This window comes from Hyla sarda, chromosome 1 (assembly GCF_029499605.1).
Source record: "Hyla sarda isolate aHylSar1 chromosome 1, aHylSar1.hap1, whole genome shotgun sequence".
Classification (NCBI taxonomy): domain Eukaryota; kingdom Metazoa; phylum Chordata; class Amphibia; order Anura; family Hylidae; genus Hyla; species Hyla sarda.
This window is the reverse complement of record NC_079189.1, coordinates 397,089,341-397,103,866: the sequence shown is the minus strand read 5'-3', so window position 1 is coordinate 397,103,866 and position 14,526 is coordinate 397,089,341.

The window sequence follows — 14,526 nt, the reverse complement described above, 5'->3', positions numbered from 1 at the left end:
CTCACACAGATGGGTGCTGCATGAGAGATTGCAGGGGTCCCCAGCGACGGGACCCCCGCGATCAGACATCTTATCCCCTATCCTTTGGGAAGAAGAGCAGCCAAAAATGTAGAATTCTTGGACAGGCAGCTGGAGGATATTATCAGCCATGCTGCCAGCCCTAGTTTGTATAGCATGAAATGGAGGAACCACTGCATGGAGCACTGTTGGATGTGGAGGGAAGGGAGGGCTGTTTTGGGAGCACTATTGAGGGGCCTAAAGGGGTACTCTGGTAGAATTTTTTTTTCTCAAATAAACTGTTGCCAGGAAGTTAAACAAATTTGTAAATTACTTCTATTACAAAATCTTAATCTTTATTGTACTTATCAGCTGCTGTATGCTTCACAGGAAGTTTTTTTCTTTTTGAATGTCTTTTCTGTCTGACCACAGTGCTCTCCGCTGACACCTCTGTCCAAGTCAGGAACTGACCAGAACAGGAACAAATCCCCATAGCAAACCAATCCTGCTTTGGACAGCTCCTAACATGGACAGAGGTGTCAGCAAATTTCAAAAAGAAAAGAACTTCCTCTGGAGCATACAGCAGCTGATAAGTACTGGAAGGATTTCAATTTTTTTATAGAAGTAATTTGAAGAAAACATTTTTTTCTACCGGAGTACCCCTTTAACACACTGAGCAAGCACTAATAAGGGGCTTAATACCTTGTTGGGCACTATTAGGAGGTTTGGCACTGTGAGGGGCATTATTTAGGGGCTAATTACTGTGCAGGGGCACTATTGACAGGCTAAATACTGCGAGGGGGCACTATTTAGGGCCTCAATCCTGTGTGGGTTAGTATACGGCGCTCGCTACTTTGTGGAGGCTCTCTCCTTTTGGGGGCTAAGTACTGAGAGGGTGGAATATTAGAGTTGGCTAATTACTGCATGGGGGCATTATTGTGGGTAATTATTGTGCAGGGGCACTTTGGGTTGTGAGTACTATGTCAAGGCACAATAAGGGGGTAACTATTGTTTTGGGGACACTACTGAGACACTACTGAGTGATACCATTGCGTAGGGGCACTAACTATTGGGGGTAAAAACTGTGTGGGGGCACTAATACTGTGTGGGTCCCAAAAGGGGGAATTTGTTTAATATTTGTTATTTTATAGAGTGTTGGTCTTAGTATATTGGATTTGATCAATAATATTACGATGGGGATATATGTGATAATACTTCTTTCTTGTATATTTGTACTGTTAAACACAGCAGATTTTTTTTTTACATAAACCTACTGTGGAAAATCTTCAGCATACCAGCCCTTTTGTGAACGATGGAAACAAGGAGGAATGGAGAAGTGGAAGCTGGAGTCGTGCTGTCATGGAAGGAGGAAAAATTGATCAAAGGTATTGGTAGCAAACTGTTTTATTCTGGTACAAGGTGCACGCAACGCGTTTCAATACCCATCTGATTTTTTCATCAGGTGTCTGATGAAAAAACCAGATGGGTTTTGAAACGCATTGCGTGCACCTTGTACCAGAATAAAACAGTTTGCTACCAATACCTTTTGATCAATTTTTCCTCTTCCGTGAGGGTAGCCCAAAGTTTTATGAACAGCCTGGGTGCACCATGGTACACCATACATAAAATCATTAAAATAAGAAAGATTCATACATTCATAAGGCGACAACGTGATGTATATTGACATGACATACTTGTAAAAAGTTACCTAGGACATTGATAAACCTTGATAAAGGAATGTCGAAACGTGTTGGTTTTTAATGTATGGTTCATCAGGCTAATTTTAAAGGACATGGATTAAAAGTACATTTTTATATATTTTTCCTACACTTGGAGTTCTGGATCGGAAAGTGTCTCTCGGTGAAAAGATCCTCCAGAACCAAGGACATAAGCAACCATTGTGATTCCTACTACATAAAAGACCAGTATGTATCCTAAACTAATACTACATCATTGGTTTGTGCGATGCACTAATATTTAATTAAAAGTACAATAAAATGTAGCAAAGTGGGAAAAAAAGTCAGGAATAAAAGTATAAACAATCATTTTACCAATAAAAAATCCATGATTATTGCAGACGAACAAACTAAAAAAGGTTGGTATTTGGTAATATTATTATTATTATTTGTAAGGCTGGGTTCACGTATGTCCAGCATCTGGCATAGGTGAACTCAGCCTAGATCTCGACGCAACTAATGCCATAACTGATGACACTGGCCTAACAACCCCTACTACAATCATCCTGCCTCCCATTAGACTTGACATAAAGGTATCAAAATTGTTTTGGTATTGACTCGGACTGTGGACAGCGACTTATTGTGTGTATGTTCAGTTGTTTTTCTGTTAGTCTGAGTGATTCTATTTTGTCTCCCGACCTCCTTCTGTATTATAGTTTATTATTTTGACTGGACTGCCCTCACTTATTGTTAGTAGGGATCTTCACCGTGGTTACGGACCCGGGCGGGTACTTAAGTAGGCAGAGATAGGGGGTGTGGGTGAGAATAGTGTACACTCCTTCCCTGCCCAGACATGACAGGTAATGGTTAAAATAAAATGAATAATTTCTGACAATTGTAGTAGCACATGGAGTAAATATATCAATAAAGTCTTCTTTTAGTCATTGTATCCCATGGGACACTAAATGTATATTACTCAAGAAGGTGTTACTTTAACATATTAATATAGATTTGAGGAGTGGGGAAAGGACAACCAAGGCTGCCATATCTTATAGTAAATAACTACTGAATTGGTCCTTATAGCTAATAGGGGTGCTCCACTGAAATTTTTTATTTTTTTATTTTTTTTTTAAATCAACTGGTGCCAGAAAGTTAAACAGATTTATAAATTACTTCTATATGAAAATCTTAACCCTTTATTTCCTTTCTGTCTGACCACAGTGCTCTCTGCTGACACCTCTGTCCATTTTAGGAACTGTCCAGAGTAGAAGCAAATCCCCATAGCAAACCTATCCTGCTTTGGACAGTACCAGACATGGACAACGGTGTCAGCAGAGAGCAATGTGTTAAGACAGAAAATAAATTTGAAAGGAACTTCATGTAGAGCATACAGCAGCTGATAAGTACTGGAGGGATTAAGATTTTTATATAGAAGTAATTTACAAATCAGTTTAACTTTCTGGCATCAGTGAAAAAAAAAAATTCCAGCGTAGTACCCCTTTAAGTTATTTTCTAGATAATATTGATATTTTGTTTTAGCTTACACCTTGTGAATAGATAGGCAAAGTGACTTCCACTTTTTGTGGAATAGAAAAGTTCTGCATGCACTACTTTTCTGTATTAGGATGGGTTCAGCTATATCAGGCATTCAACAGAGTTTCCCTCCGGCATACATTTAAATTAATTTAAAGGGACAGTTCACAATCACCCAGTCTCTCAATTTTGATGTTGGATGGTTGGACACGCCGGAGGGCACCAGACAGGGGAACACAGCTTGCAGAAACAATGCGGAAACAATGGGCGCCGGATGCCATACAACTGATGACAAGTTGTGGTATCAGTTGTGTCGAGATCTAGGCTGAGTTCACCTATGCCGGAAGCTGGACATATGTGAACCCAGCCTTTCAAAAACATTGTATGCTGTGGTGTATGTTTTTTCCCCCACAGAAGAATATAAAAGATGTATTGTCTGGTATAAGGTTTTTTCTTCTTGTTTTAAAGTCTTTACATAGTTTAACATAGTTTAACATATTAACATATTATTATATGCAAGCAGATACAAACGTATATCACAAACAAAAATGTATGCAACATTGAGCCAAATTGGTCTTGCTTTGGTACATGAGTTTGCAGTATACTGAGAAAACAGATGTGTGTGGTATCAATGTAAACCTACCCTAGCTGATTGTTAAATTCTAAATTCCCTCCAAAAAAGAATAACAGATACCAGAAATAAGAGGTAACAACATTAGAGTTGTGCATAAGAGCAAAGTGGTCTCACTCTATTGGCAAGGAAAGGGTTTATTTCCTTGGCTCACCATGGAGAAACCTCCACCTGTGGCCTAGTTAATGAGGAAGCAGAGAAGGGAGGTGTGTTTATAAGGAAGAGAAACAATGCAGTCTGAGCTCTCCCTAGGAGACAGTAAGCTGGCTGTAGGGGAGAGACCGGGGTCCTGCTGAGGAACACACAGCCCGAGCTTTGAGTGGCCCCAAAGTGTGGTGTGAACAGTGAGTAGAAGGTTGCAGAAGGCATAAGTTTAACTGGCCATGAGAAGCTCACCAGCTGTTAGTCAGGGCATGCTGATCTGTTTAGTTAGTGACCAAACGGTCTAGGATTTTCTTTGTTCCTGTTTTATGTTTATTTTTCCTGCAACCTGTCTAATAAAGCTGGCAAGGTGCCAGACTTGCAGAAAGTACTGTTGTTGCCAGCTTATTGTGAGGAAACGTGTCCTGTGGCGGTGTCAAGGATGATTCCAGAGCTATCCCCAGGAAGAATCCTTACTATATATATATATATATATATATATATATATATATATATATATATACATAAAAGAATAATGCTTGAACCACAATTCCAACCTATTCCCTGTAATCGTTAAGTGTTCAAGAGGTATTAGATTAATTACCTCCACATGAAATACATAAAATGCACAATTGTAGCAATGTAAACAGATAAGAAGAGAGAGTAGCACTAACCCTCTCTCTGTAATGCAAGCATGGTTGTGTAAATCCCACTGTGCCTGCGTAATGTTGTCATAGGATCACATGGGCATAGTCACATGTCTGCAGCAAACCATGTGATCCCTCCCACCACCACTCACATAGGAGCGAAATGCAAGGGCACAGAGGCCATGACCACATAACCGGCCCTGCGATCACCTGACCTACCAATAGACAACCAATGACAATACTCCCTTATAGATCAGCGCCAGGGTCTCCAGCTATTTCATTTGAACAAGCTATTCACATTGATACAATATTAAATGTCAAAATAGAACCAATCTGCTCCTATCATTGAGCTAATAGATGGCTATGTAACTGGACCCATAATAGAATAAATTAACTGAGGTGAATAAATAAAAAAATTAAAAAAAATTTACAAAATAATGAAAATAAAGATAAAAAGAAAATAATAATGAAAAATAGTAAATAATAAAAAATATAAAGAAAACAAAAATAAATAAACAAAAATGAAAATAAATGATAAATTAATTGATCTACCCCCATATTCAGGGTATAAAATAGAGATCTTTTTATACTTTTAGAGTAAACCCCTTAAATAGCTGAGGGACATCAAGGCTCTCCCCTCAAATGTATGAACTGAGGGGACTAGTGTCTTCGGCTATCAGGATGTTCAGGACCGCAAAGTCTCGATCCATCCTTAGCCACCAACACACAACAACCATAAGGGTGCGCAAGCTTATTCAGAAGCGCTAACTTCACTCAGAGTCAAAAAACTATTAATATACTTCTATATTCATTTATTTAGAAAAAAAGGACAATAAAAAAAAAGAATCATAATAATTAAACAAAAAATATAATTTCCATGATCCAAATGTCATCCCCTCTTACCATAAAAAAAACACCATAATATCCCAATCTAAAGTGTAAATAGCCCATCCAAAAATTCAAAATCCCAAAATATACATACATTTGCAAGGTAATTGTTACGCCGAGCGCTCCGGGTCCCTGCTCCTCCTCGGAGCGCACTCGCGGCGTTCTCCTCTCTGCAGCGCCCCGGTCAGACCCGCTGACCGGGAACACTGCACTGACATTCACGATGGGGATGCGATTCGCATAGCGGGACGCGCCCGCTCGCGAATCGCATCCCAAGCCACTTACTCGTCCCGGTCCCCGGCTGTCACGTTCTGGCGCGCGGCTCCGCTCTCTAGGGCGCGCGCGTGCCAGCTCTCTAAGATTTAAAGGGCCAGTGCACCAATGAGTGGTGCCTGGCCCAATCAGTCTAATTAGCTTCCACCTGCTCCTTGCTCATATAACCTCACTTCCCCTTCACTTCCTTGCCGGATCTTGTTGCCTTGTGCCAGAGAAAGCGTTTAGTGTTGTCCAAAGCCTGTGTTCCAGATTTTCTGCTATTGCTATTGACTACGAACCTTGCCCCCTGCCCCGACCTTCTGCTACGTCTGACCTTGCCTCTGCCTAGCCCTTCTGTCCCACGCCTTCTCAGCAGTCAGCGAGGTTGAGCCGTTGTCGGTGGATACGACCTGGTTGCTACCACCGCAGCAAGACCATCCCGCTTTGCGGCGGGCTCTGGTGAAAACCAGTAGCAACCTAGAACCGGTCCACCGACACGGTCCACGCCAATCCCTCACTGACACACAGGATCCACATCCAGCTAGCCGAATCCTAACAGTAGATCCGGCCATGGATCCCGCTGAGGTGCCACTGCCAAGTCTCACTGACCTACCCACGGTGGTCGCCCAGCAATCTCAGCAAATTGCCCAACAAGGACAGCAGCTGTCACAGTTGACCGCCATGTTACAGCAACTTCTGCCACTGCTACAGCAGCAACCATCTCCTCCGCCAGCTCCTGCACCTCCTCCGCAGCGAGTGGCCGCTCCTAGCCTCCGCTTGTCCCTGCCGGACAAATTTGATGGGGACTCTAGACTCTGCCGTGGTTTCTTGTCTCAATGTTCCCTACATATGGAGATGTTGTGGGACCAATTTCCTACAGAACGGTCTAAGGTGGCTTTCGTAGTTAGTCTTCTGTCTGGAAAGGCCTTGTCTTGGGCCACACCGCTCTGGAACCGCAATGATCCTGCCACAGCCTCAGTCCAGTCCTTCTTCGCTGAAGTCCGTAGTGTCTTCGAGGAACCAGCCCGAGCTTCTTCTGCCGAAACTGCCTTGCTGAACCTGGTCCAGGGAAATTCTTCTGTAGGCGAATACGCCATCCAATTTCGTACCCTCGCCTCTGAATTATCTTGGAACAACGAGGCCCTCTGCGCGACCTTTAAAAAAGGCCTATCCAGCAACATCAAAGATGTACTGGCCGCACGAGAAATTCCAGCTAACCTGTCAGAACTTATCCTTTTGGCCACCCGCATTGACAAGCGTTTTTCTGAAAGACACCAGGAGCTCCGCCAGGAAAAGGACCTTGATCTCTGGGCACCTCTCTCCCAGTATCCTTTGCAATCTACCCCTGTGCCTCCCGCCGAGGAGGCTATGCAAGTGGAACGGTCTCGCCTGACCCATGAAGAGAGTACTCGCCGCAGAGATAAAAATTTATGTCTGTACTGCGCTAGTACCGAACATTTCTTGGTGGACTGCCCTATTCGTCCTCCACGTCTGGGAAACGCACGCACCCTGTTCAAATGGGAGTGGCGTCCCTTGGTGTGAATTCTGCTTCTCCACGTCTCACTGTGCCCTTGCGAATTGCTCCTTCTGCCAACTCCTCCTTCTCAGCTGTGGCCTTCTTGGACTCTGGTTCTGCTGGAAATTTTATTCTGGCCTCTTTGGTCAATAGGTTCTGCATCCCGGTGACCCGTCTCGTCAAGCCGCTCTACATTTCTTCGGTCAACGTAGTGAAGTTGGACTGCACTGTGCGTTACCACACAGAGCCCTTGCTTATGAGCATTGGACTGCATCACGAGAAAATTGAATTTTTTGTTCTGCCCAACTGCACCTCTGAAGTCTTCCTCGGTCTGCCATGGCTCCAGCGTCATTCTCCCACCCTTGACTGGACCACCGGGGAGATCAAGAATTGGGGTCCTGCTTGTCACAAACGATGCCTCACATCTGCTCCTCATAGCCCCCTTCCTGGTGACACTCTGCCCCGTGACAAGCTTCACCCTCTGCCCCCGTCCCCATTCCCACTTCTTCTGGATTGCCTGCCGCTGATGTAGCTACCCAGGACTTCTTTTTGTTCCGGAAGGAAACTCAAGAGGCGTCCCCTATGTTCTCGTCTCATTTGAAGGGACAAGGAGACAAAAAGTATACACTGTATGTATCAATTCTTTGCCAATAATGCTGTCAATAAAACACATACAGTAAACCCTCAGGGACATCTATTCCACTACACCATTAAACCATATTAAATTCTATATTGAGCCCACTAGGACAAAGAGTATTCAACTGATATATCCACCAAAGTTCCTCCGTTGGATGTTTAGGTGCACAAATTGAGATCCCTTAATCATCAATGAACAATTTAATTAACAATTTACACACGAAAGGCAAAGGAAAGAACCCAGCCTTTGAAAAGTCCGAAATGTTTGTCTATCCTTTTTTCTGGTCGTCACCTCAGTACGTACTAACCAATCTTACAGGTTCCTCGCTCTCCTATAACACATCAAAGGGCCCATGGAAAACTCCTTTATCATAGGGAAGCTATTTTTTAAGATGCACCAATGTTTATTTAGAATTCTAGAGATGAAACTCACGGCTGATTAATTCATAATGAATTTGACATTTGGATCAATGTTATTCAAGAACGTTATCCAAGAATTCTTGAATAACATCGATCCAAAGATCATATTCACAATGACTCAATCAGCCGTGAGTGTTAGTTTTTTGGATGTGCTTGTGACCAAGGTGGACAATCAATTACATACTCAATTATATGTTAAGCCAACTGATAAGAATACTTTGTTACATTATAATAGTGATCATCCAAGAAGAATGGTGAACTCCTTACCATTTAGCCAAATGTTGCGAGTAAGGAGGGTAGTGGACAATGATGATGTCATAAAAACTACTTTGGACAAAATTACTTAAAATTTTCAGAATAGAGGCTATCCACAACATATTAATAATACACATAGGACAAGAATTGAGAATGTGGACGGGGAGTCCACTTTGGTCAAGAGAACTAGATTGTCACAGAATAGGGTTCCTTTTACTTTTGTCTATAATTGTCATAGTAGTGTCATCTCTAGAATTCTGAATAAACATTGGTACATCTGAAAAAAAATAACTTCCCTTTGATAAAGGAGTTTACCATGGGCCCTTTGATGTCTTAAAGGAGAGTAAGGAACCTGAAAGATTGATTGGTACGCAAAAGGGGAGGACTGGAAAAAAAGAATAGAAAAACATTTCTGACTTCTCGAAGGCTGGGTTCTTTCCCTTGCCTGTCGTGTGTAAATTGTTCATTGATGATAAAGGGATCTCAATTTGTGCCCTCAAACACGCAACAGGTGTACAACTTGAGATAGTTTTTGACATGTGATTCGACTTGGGTAATTTATGTTCTTGTTTGCCCATGTAAGAAGTTATATGTAGTCCAAATTAGTTGGAGTCTGAAAACAAGAATAAAAAACCATAGGTACAGTATCAGGAAAGGTAAAATAGATCTACCAGTATACAAACATTGTATAGAGACAGGAGATTCTGAGAGAGAAATTAAGTTTATGGCGATAGATTATGTGCCAGCCCCAACAAGAGGGGGGGGGGGGGGACACAGAGTGGCGCTACTCAGAAGGTGTGAACTTGAATTTGAATACTCTTCGCTCTAATGGGCTCAATGTAGAATTTAATATGGTTTAATGGTGTGGTGGAATAGATTGTGTTTTATTGACAACATTATTGCCAAAGAATTGATACACACATTGTATACTTTTTCTATATAACCTTTATATATATATATATATATATATATATAGTCAGGATCTGGATACAGTGAGGATACTGGTGGTGGATCCTCTGTGTCAGTGGGGTGATGACGTGGGCCGTACCAGGGGAACGGAGTCTGAGGGGTTACTGGTTTTCACCAGAGCCCACCGCAAAGCGGGATGGACTTGCAGTGGCAGGTAACCCCCAGGTCGTTCCACCCGATAGCGACTCAACCCCAACTGACGGCTGAGACAGGTGTGGTACAAGGGATTAGGCAAGAGCAAGGTCGGACGTAGCAGAAGGTCAGGGCAGGCAGCAAGGATCGTAGTCAGGGGCAACGGCAGAGGGTCTGGAACACTGGCTTGGGACATACAAGGAAACGCTTTCACTGGCACAAGGCAACAAGATCCGGCAATACTGGGAAGGGGAAGTGAGGTTATATAGAGAGGGCACAGGTGTGAGCACTAATTGGGCCAGGCGCCAATCAGTGGCGCACTGGCCCTTTAAATCGCAGAGAGCCGCGCGCACGCCCTAGGGAGCGGTGCAGCGCGCGCCGGGACTGAGTCGTCGGGGAACAAGACGGGTGAGGAGACCGGGATGCGAGCCGCGAGCGGGCGCGTCCCGCTACGCGGGTCGCATCCCCGCCGGTAACATTAATGCAGCGCTCCCGGTCAGCGGTGAACGGTCAAGAAGGTGAACGCCGCGAGCGCTCCGGGGAGGAGCAGGGACCTGGAGCGCTCGGCGTAACATATATTATTTGTTTTTTCTTTCTTTTTCTCTTTTTCTTTATAGATTTTGAAGCAAGAGGAAGCTTTGGAAGGATAAGACGCTACCCGCTCTGTTGCTCTGTATATTTATGTTTTATTATTATATGTGTGTATTATATGTGTGTATTAATAAAATTAAGTATTTTATTAACTTGCAAATTTATGTATATTTGGGGATTTTTAATTTTTGGATGGGCTATTTACACTTTAGATTGGGAGTATACTGGTGTTGTTACGCCGAGCGCTCCGGGTCCCTGCTCCTCCCCGGAGCGCTCACGGCGTCTCTCTCCCTGCAGCGCCCCGGTCAGACCCGCTGACCGGGAGCGCTGCACTGACATTGCCGGCGGGGATGCGATTCGCACAGCGGGACGAGCCCGCTCGCGAATCGCATCCCAAGTCACTTACCCGTCCCGGTCCCCGGCTGTCATGTGCTGGCGCGCGCGGCTCCGCTCTCTAGGGCGCGCGCGCGCCAGCTCTCTGAGACTTAAAGGGCCAGTGCACAAATGATTGGTGCCTGGCCCAATTAGCTTAATTGGCTTCCACCTGCTCCCTGGCTTTATCTGCTCACTGCCCCTGCACTCCCTTGCCGGATCTTGTTGCCTTGTGCCAGTGAAAGCGTTTAGTGTTGTCCAAAGCCTGTGTTACCTGAACTCCTGCTATCCATCTTGACTACGAACCTTGCCGCCTGCCCCGACCTTCTGCTACGTCTGACCCGACCTTCTGCTACGTCTGACCTTGCCTCTGCCTAGTCCTTCTGTCCCACGCCTTCTCAGCAGTCAGCGAGGTTGAGCCGTTGCTAGTGGATACGACCTGGTTGCTACTGCCGCAGCAAGACCATCCCGCTTTGCGGCGGGTTCTGGTGAACACCAGTAGCCTCTTAGAACCGGTCCACCAGCGCGGTCCACGCCAATCCCTCGCTGACACAGAGGATCCACTACCTGTAAGCCGAATCGTGACAGTAGATCCGGCCATGGATCCCGCTGAGGTGCCGCTGCCAAGTCTCGCTGACCTTACCACGGTGGTCACTCAGCAATCGCAGCAGATTGCCCAACAAGGACAGCAGCTGTCGCAGTTGACCGCCACGTTACAGCAACTTCTGCCTCTGCTACAGCAGCAACCATCTTGTCACGATGCCGGCTGGCGGGTAGTGGATCCTCTGTGCCAGAGAGGGATTGGCGTGGACCGTGCTAGTGGATCGGTTCTAAGTCACTACTGGTTTTCACCAGAGCCCGCCGCAAAGCGGGATGGTCTTGCTGCGGCGGTAGTGACCAGGTCGTATCCACTAGCAACGGCTCAACCTCTCTGGCTGCTGAAGATAGGCGCGGTACAAGGGAGTAGACAGAAGCAAGGTCGGACGTAGCAGAAGGTCGGGGCAGGCAGCAAGGATCGTAGTCAGGGGCAACGGCAGGAGGTCTGGAACACAGGCTAGGAACATACAAGGAACGCTTTCACTGGCACAATGGCAACAAGATCCGGCAGGGAAGTGCAGGGGAAGTGAGGTGATATAGGGAAGTGCACAGGTGAAGACACTAATTGGAATCACTGCGCCAATCAGCGGCGCAGTGGCCCTTTAAATCGCAAAGACCCGGCGCGCGCGCGCCCTAGGGAGCGGGGCCGCGCGCGCCGGGACAGGACCGAGGGAGAGCGAGTCAGGTACGGGAGCCGGGGTGCGCATCGCGAGCGGGCGCTACCCGCATCGCGAATCGCATCCCGGCTGGAAGCAGAATCGCAGCGCCCCGGGTCAGTGGATCTGACCGGAGCGCTGCAGCGGAGAGAGTGTAGCGAGCGCTCCGGGGAGGAGCGGGGACCCGGAGCGCTCGGCGTAACAGTACCCCCCCCCTTGGGTCTCCCCCTCTTTTTAGGGCCTGAGAACCTGAGGAGCAGACTTTTATCTAGGATGTTGTCCTCAGGTTCCCAGGATCTCTCTTCAGGACCACAACCCTCCCAGTCCACTAGAAAAAAAGTTTTCCCTCTGACCTTTTTAGAGGCTAAGATCTCTTTGACAGAGAAGATGTCCGAGGAGCCGGAAACAGGAGTGGGAGGAACAGATTTGGGAGAAAAACGGTTGAGGATGAGTGGTTTAAGAAGAGAGACGTGAAAGGCATTAGGGATACGAAGAGAAGGAGGAAGAAGAAGTTTGTAAGAGACAGGATTAATTTGACACAAAATTTTGAAAGGACCAAGATAGCGTGGTCCCAACTTGTAGCTAGGGACACGGAAGCGGACATATTTAGCGGAGAGCCATACCTTGTCTCCAGGGGAAAAAACGGGAGGAGCTCTTCTTTTCTTATCCGCGAACCTCTTCATGCGTGATGAAGCCTGTAGGAGAGAATTTTGGGTCTCTCTCCATATAAAGGAAAGGTCACGAGAAATTTCATCCACAGCGGGCAGACCAGAGGGCAAGGGGGTAGGGAGGGGGGGAAGAGGGTGACGGCCGTACACCACGAAAAATGGGGATTTGGAGGAAGATTCAGAGACTCTGAAGTTATACGAGAATTCGGCCCATGGAAGGAGATCTGCCCAGTCATCCTGGCGGGAGGAAACAAAATGTCGCAAATAATCACCCAAGACTTGGTTAATTCTTTCTACTTGTCCATTGGACTGGGGATGATATGCAGAAGAAAAATTTAATTTAATCTTGAGTTGTTTACAGAGAGCCCTCCAGAATTTAGACACGAATTGGACGCCTCTATCCGAGACGATCTGCGTAGGCAATCCGTGAAGACGAAAAATGTGTACAAAAAATTGTTTAGCCAACTGAGGCGCTGAAGGAAGACCAGGAAGAGGGATGAAATGTGCCATTTTGGAGAATCGATCAACGACCACCCAAATAACAGTGTTGCCACGGGAAGGGGGTAAATCAGTAATAAAATCCATACCAATCAGAGACCAAGGCTGTTCGGGGACAGGCAGGGGATGAAGAAAACCAGCGGGCTTCTGGCGAGGAGTCTTATCCCGGGCACAGATAGTGCAGGCTCGCACAAAGTCCACAACATCCGTCTCCAGAGTCGGCCACCAATAGAAGCGGGAGATGAGTTGCACAGATTTCTTGATGCCCACATGACCAGCGAGATGGGAGGAGTGACCCCATTTGAGGATTCCGAGGCGTTGGCGTGGAGAAACAAAGGTCTTTCCTGGAGGAGTTTGCCTGATGGAGGCTGGAGAAGTGGAGATCAGGCAGTCAGGTGGAATGATGTGTTGCGGAGAGAGTTCAACTTCTGAGGCATCCGAGGAACGAGAGAGAGCATCGGCCCTAATGTTCTTATCGGCAGGACGAAAGTGAATCTCAAAATTAAATCGGGCAAAGAACAGAGACCACCGGGCCTGGCGAGGATTCAGCCGTTGGGCAGACTGGAGGTAGGAGAGGTTCTTGTGGTCGGTGTAAATAATAACTGGAAATCTTGATCCCTCCAGCAGATGCCTCCATTCCTCAAGTGCTAATTTAATGGCTAGAAGCTCTCGATCCCCGATGGAGTAGTTCCTCTCCGCCGGAGAGAAGGTCCTAGAAAAAAAAACCACAAGTGACAGCATGCCCGGAAGAATTTTTTTGTAAAAGAACAGCTCCAGCTCCCACTGAGGAGGCATCAACCTCCAATAGGAAGGGTTTGGAAGGGTCAGGTCTGGAGAGCACGGGAGCCGAAGAAAAGGCAGACTTGAGTCGTTTAAAGGCGTCTTCCGCTTGAGGAGGCCACGACTTGGGATCGGCATTTTTTTTGGTTAAAGCCACGATAGGAGCCACAACGGTAGAAAAATGTGGAATAAATTGCCTGTAATAATTGGCGAACCCCAAAAAGCGTTGGATAGCACGGAGTCCGGAGGGGCGTGGCCAATCTAAGACGGCAGAGAGTTTGTCTGGATCCATTTGTAGTCCCTGGCCAGAGACCAAATATCCTAGAAAAGGAAGAGATTGGCATTCAAACAGACATTTCTCAATTTTGGCATAGAGTTGATTGTCACGAAGTCTCTGAAGAACCATACGGACATGCTGGCGGTGTTCTTCTAGATTGGCAGAGAAAATTAGGATATCGTCCAGATATACAACAACACAGGAGTATAGCAGATCACGAAAAATTTCATTGACAAAGTCTTGGAAGACAGCAGGGGCGTTGCACAGGCCAAAGGGCATGACCAGATACTCAAAGTGTCCATCTCTGGTGTTAAACGCCGTTTTCCACTCATCCCCCTCTCTGATGCGGATGAGGTTATAGGCGCCTCTTAAGTCCAATTTAGTAAAGATG